Raw genomic sequence first — 6,217 nt, 5'->3', positions numbered from 1 at the left:
GGAAACTGGTGGGCAGGAAAAGAAAGTCCACCTACAACTGGGCACTGAGCATGTCTTTAATCACAGCTTTGAGGGGGTGGGGGGTACATTACAATGGACTGTTGACCTGTCATGCATCTGTTCATGTGTCTTGGGATCACTGGGATGAGCTATCTGTCTCCAAAGCTCCAGCTCAGCATGTTCCCCACTGCTTGATGCAGCTCCCAGATTGCTGAAAGTCTGGACTCAGTTTCTGCTTTGCCTTGCATGAACCAGCATTAAAGTTAGATGTAACCTGATAAATATTAGACCCAGAGACGGCTATTAGAGTTCAAGTTTCAAACTGAAGATCAGAAAAGCAAAGCAGCCGGCCACTAGCTCTTACTCTACCTCAGACCAAAAGGTGATCCTGGTTCCACCAAACCTCAGACTGCTGCCTCTCCTCAGCATGGCTGGAGAATCCTGAGACTGCAATGTCTTCCTATCTTCAGTGTGGCTGGAGAATGAATCCTCCTATCTTCAATGTGGTTGGAGAATGAATGCCAGCTCTGAGACTTTGTTCCTGTCTTGTATACCTCCCTAATGCTGGGACTGAATGCACATGATCCCAGCTGCTGGGATCAAAGGCATGAGCTCTGTTACTCTTCACTCTTGTGTAGGCTATGGTGATCTTGAACTAATAGAGATTCATCTACTTCTTAATTCCGAGTCCTGAGATTAAAGGTGTGTACCACCACTGCCTGATCACTATAGCTTAAGGCTGACTTTGCTTTCTGAATCTTCAGGCAAGCTTTAATAAATCATAAATAATATATCACCACAGTTGGGCATAAAATACGGGGGTTTGTTATAATGTTTTTTTCTGGGGCTTGGGAAAGGTCTGCCTTTTGTTGGTACTTGTGTCAGATACTACTACTTTTCTACTCCAGGAGGGTTGCAAATTTTTCTGTAAATGATAAGAGAGGAAACATTTTAAACTCTGGATACCAGATAGTCTCTTACTTGGCTCAACACTGAATATTTTAGCATTAGTAAACACTCAATAATTTTATTTTTGTAAACAAATGGATACAGCTGCATTTCAATAAGACTTTATTTATAAAATCAAATAGTGAGCCAGCTTTGGCTCATAGGCTACAATTTTCTTCCTATATTTTCTTATTTTTCTTCTTTACTAATATTGCCCATATTTTGTAAGCCAGATTCTTTTGCAGCTGGAGGTGTTATCCTTTTGGATAAAGTGTAGTACTGTTGCTCCTTTTTTCTGACTACAATGCAGAACTGAGGTCTGGAAGGGAAGCGGCTCTTTTGTGACCATGAGTGAAAGGATAGCATTAGGAGAGTCAAGAATAACAGATCAGAGCATGGGGAAATCATGCACCCTCAAATTTTCCCTAAACTCTCCTTTGCTCTGAGCTGCCTTCAATTTATTGTAGGAGATAAATATCAGTTAAAGCCACTGCGGGGCTGTTAGTCTTTGCTTTTCTTTAGCCAAACAGAGGTCTTATGGAAACAGTTCTCTTGGGTATCCGTGCTGCTAACCACTCATGTTGAAGGCCCCAGGAAGGCTTGAGATTGGATGGTTGCTGGGCTTGGAGCAACAATGCAGACTATTTAGTTATCAAAGAATGAACCAAATCCTCAGAGTTTTAAGTAAGTAGAAGACTCTGGAGGCAGGGCTGATGTTCTTAGTCAGGGGCAGGAGAGCTGGGGTTAAAAGGGCCTGTCAGCAGCAGGAGTACCAGCTCAAAGAGCATTTCTTTCAGGTGAGACTTGGAAAGATGTAGAGATGAGCAGGGAGCTAGCTCCTCTTTTGGTCAAATTTATAAGACATCATCTTTATTTCCTGAATTGACTTCTGTTAAGCCCTTGACTCTGATGGCACAAACCTTCTTGGGTGTTCTGCAGGCCGGTCCTCACAGTACCCTGTCAGGTGGAATCATTATAACCAAAGCCCAGACGTGCAAGAGGCCCTTGAGGAGGAGGCAGAGAGATCTGGGTTTTAACCCTGGCCAATTTCCCTCAGTTTTCTGCTCACTCTTTAATCCCAGCACTCAGGAGGCAGATGCTGGAGGCAGAGTTTGAGGACAGGGCTACACAGAAAAACTCTGTTTTGAAAAACAAAGAACAAATGGAAAGAAAGAAGAAACAAAATAAATACGGGAAGTGGTGGAGCCTTGGGGTAGAGCCTTATGGGAAATTCTTGAGCCCTTAGAAGTGGTTTTTTTTTCCCCCTGGGATTCTCACCCCCCAGGCAGTTATTAGGAGGACTTTGTGAGAAAAGCTTGAGCCTGGCCCCACCCAGCTCACTTGCTTCCTGTTCCATGCATGGAACATGAAAGTCTTCATGCTCCCATATGTGCTTCTTGTTATGGCCTCTTCATGATGTGTCACCTACTGGAGGGTCCTCTCTAGAATTCAGCAGGCACAGGTGCCACATTCTTGAATGGCTAAGCTGTCAGGTGAAGAAATTTGTTGGGTTTATTAGTAGCTGCACTAGGCATTTAGTTCATAATCACAACCAAGAATGAACCTGCTACGTCAATGGAGTGTCTGACATTGCTACTACTTGGCTTACTACTGAAGGGTGTACCTGGGATCTAATTGTTTCAATCCTCAAGGTAACGGCTATGGGGCAACTTGGTAGCCCTGCTGCTGATCCACTGCCTGGTCTTTTGCTCCTACTCCATCATCCACTGGGTTTATCTCCTGCCACAGCTGTGAGCTTCCTGGTGATAGAGAGTGCCCTGGGGATGATGGTGACTAATGGTTACTCTCACAGGCTGCCCCGTGGCCTCAGCACTACACACAACAACTCACATTGGCCACACTTTCTAGAAGGTAAACTTGGGACTAGGGGTGTGGCTCAGTTGGAAGAGAGCTTGCCTAGTATGTGCAAGGCCCTGGATTTGATCCTCAGTCCTGCATGAAACAGGACATAGAGATATACACCACTCATCCGAGCAAATGTGAAGTGGAAGTAGGAGAATCAGAAGTTTAAGGTAACCAACCCTCAGCTACATAGCAAGGTCAGGTCAGCCTGAGTCGGTTACACAAGATGAGAGAGAGAGAGAGGGAGGGGGGAGAGAGAGAGAAGGAGGGAGGGAAGGAGGGAGGGAGGGAGAGAGAGAGAGAGAGAGAGAGAGAGAGAGAGAGAGAGAGAGAGGACACTGAGGTTCAGAGAGGTAAAGTAAAGTAACCTATGACCCACCTAGAGTCATGAGAGCTTGTAAAAGGCAGGGCTGGGATTTGAACCCCGGCAGTGATTCACTAGCTACATGGTTATTGTTCTCCCAGCTCCCCTAGTGTATAGCACCGTGCAATTCACAGCATTTCTTCCCCCTTCCCTTCAACCCTCTCACCTTTCTCTCCTTCCCTTCCTCCCCCTCCCTCTTCTTTTCCATCCTTCTTTCTGTGCTGGAGATTGAACCCTGGGCCTCATGCAAGTCAGGCAGGTGCTTTACCACTGTATCTGTAGCGCACCCCCATTTTTTCCTCTTAAAATTTGAGAACTCACCCTGGAGCATAGATGGCCTTGAACTTGTGATCCGTCTGCCTCTGCCTCCTAGTACCTGGGATTATACCTATATTGCAGGTCCAGACAAAACATTTTCACACATTGGAAAAGCTCTCAGAACATCAGAACTCCACAGGACCTTAGCAAATGCCTGTGTCCCTAAGAAGAGATGTGCATGGGTTCAGAACGAGTGAATTTATCAGGAGCAATTTCTAAAAAGATTGAACTCAGCTCACCCAACTGCTCCCAGCCTGGCCAGCATCCCAGCCTTTGCTCCAAGAGCATGCAGCTGAGTTCCAGGAGTCTGTTGTTCTTTGATATTTACCATGGTACCAAGTACATAGTAGACCCACAGAAAGTGTGCATCGAATATACCATTTCAGTCGAACACAGCTTTGGTATCTCTTACAGCATGTAGCTTGTTTAGCACATCATATATATGCAGGGCTGAATAACACCTCCCCTGGATTCCCATCCATACCTCACAATGGGAGCAGAAATATGCTTTCTACAGCTGTGGCTGGCTGAATTAAAACGAACACGTGTCAGTTTAAAGCAGGCCCTAAATCTCATGGCTGGTATCCTCATAAGGTGCAGCGGGTTTGGAAACAGAGATGACACTCATACCAGAGAATACACAAGAGTGGAGGTAGATGATAAATAGAAAAGATACACCTACAAGTTAAGAAACTCCAGGGGCTCAGCTGGTAGGAGCATAAGCTGCTCTTGCAAAGGACCCGAGTTGGGATCCCAGCACCCATATCTTGTAGTTTACATCAGCCTGTAACCCCAGCTCCCAGGGGGCTTCTGGCCTATGTAGACACCTGTATTCATGTGCACCCCCACGCTTAAAAATAAAATATTAACAATATTAAAAATCATTGAATGCCCCCACTTAATAAACTGTCTCTATTTTTGTTTCTAACCACTGGAAATTGCAGCAGGTGACCTGAGACTCTGGCTGTCTACAACGGCACCACCCGCCAAGGCAATCTGCTCCTGTAACTGGGGGTCCCAGGAGTGACCTTCCTGCTGACTCATCCCAGCATGCCCTTGTCTTCCTCAGTTCCTGGACCTCCACTGGAGGGTTGTACCAAGAGTGTTGACAGTAGTTTACTTCTTGTAGTATCTATGGCTATGAAGAATGGAATCTACCTCTAGATGGAGATGTTTCCTTGCCTTCCTTTTTCCCTTAAGGGTTAACCCAGTGGCACAGTCCAAGGCCCTGGCTAGATGAGAACCCCCAGGTTCACTTTAAGATCATGTGCCTTTCTTTTCCAGAAACTCTGCCCCCAAATGCAGCTGTGTCCCCACGAAGTGCCAAGGGTCTGCCTGCCTCTCTGAGGTCTGACCAGAGAGGCGCAACTGTTCCGTTTTCTTTTATTCTGTCTTTTAAATTTTATTTCTTTGAGACTATAATGTAATTACCTCATTTCTCCCTTCCCTTTCCTCTTTTCAACCCTCCAATACACCCCTCATGGCTCTTAGCTTAAGAATGCTTTTAAACTCCCTAACTCTTTGGGCCTCATTATGCTTCTTATTCTACTGGCCAGAGCAATTCCTGAAGGTGATCCAGAGTCTGAATGGGAGGATGGTACAGTTACAAGGTGGAGAGTGTGGGCACAGGTTGGTCAATCATGCGGTCAGATGTATTTCATGTTTTAGAGTGGAGTGAGACTCTGTCTGTTTGCCACAGGGTCCTAGCATAGAGCCTGCCTTAGGTGCTCAATGGAGGATTGGTGGCTGGCTGAACAAGTGGCAAGTGGGGGTACATCCTGGCCCTGGAACGGGAGCAGAGAAATGGAGGGAGCAGGGTTAGGCTTGCTTGTTTGAGAAAGGTTTCACTATGTAACCCTGGTGTCTATGTAGACTAGATTGACCTGGAATTCACAGTAACCCACATGCCTCTGTTTCTTTAGTGCTGGAAGAAGTGTGCGTCAACAGGCCAGGCTAATACTTCTTTTCTAAGAATTCTCTTTCAAGAACTCAAGACACCGCACAGAAATGACACCTGGCTTATAGTGCTCTAAGGACCCACTATCCCCACAAATCTCCCATCAGCACCCCCCCCCCCAGGATCCAGGGTTTAATTCCAATGGATTCTGGGGACACAAGTCATACTCAAACCACAGCACCTGAGCTTCAGCCATAGGGAGATCAAATAGTTGAATGCCTATAGTGGTGTCATTTGTGAAATATCTGAAACTGTGAACAGTCAATGATCCTGTGAGCATGAAAGGGACATCACACACACACAGAGTCATATACACACAGACATACACTCACATATACATACATACACAACCTTGGATACACACACATACATGTTGTGCCCAAATTCTGAACCCCCAAACCACCGAGACCCATTCTGATGCAAAAGCAAAGAGTCTTTTATGATTAGCGAGTTAACTGCCTTAACTCGGTGTGTGGAATGAGAAGGACCTGGAGGAACCAAGAGGCAGGGAACTTACTGGGGTATGACTAGGGGTATGTAACAGTCTCAGGCTTGGTGCACTTCCGGGTTTGGGTGACCTGTTCTGTGTTGATTGGTCAACTGGTTGTTATGGCCTATAGGCCCTCCCAGGGGGATTGCTATGCTCTGCATGTCACTATTATGCTACTTTTATCTTAAAGCACACCCAGAGCCCTCCAGCTAACTTCTGATTGGCTCATTGTCACATGGAGGGTATCTGACCTACTAGTGACTATGGCAGCTCCTCA

The sequence above is a fragment of the Phodopus roborovskii genome, unplaced genomic scaffold (assembly GCF_943737965.1).
Source record: "Phodopus roborovskii unplaced genomic scaffold, PHOROB, whole genome shotgun sequence".
NCBI classification, from domain to species: domain Eukaryota; kingdom Metazoa; phylum Chordata; class Mammalia; order Rodentia; family Cricetidae; genus Phodopus; species Phodopus roborovskii.
The sequence above is the reverse complement of the archived record's forward strand: the minus strand, read 5'-3'. Positions refer to the sequence as shown.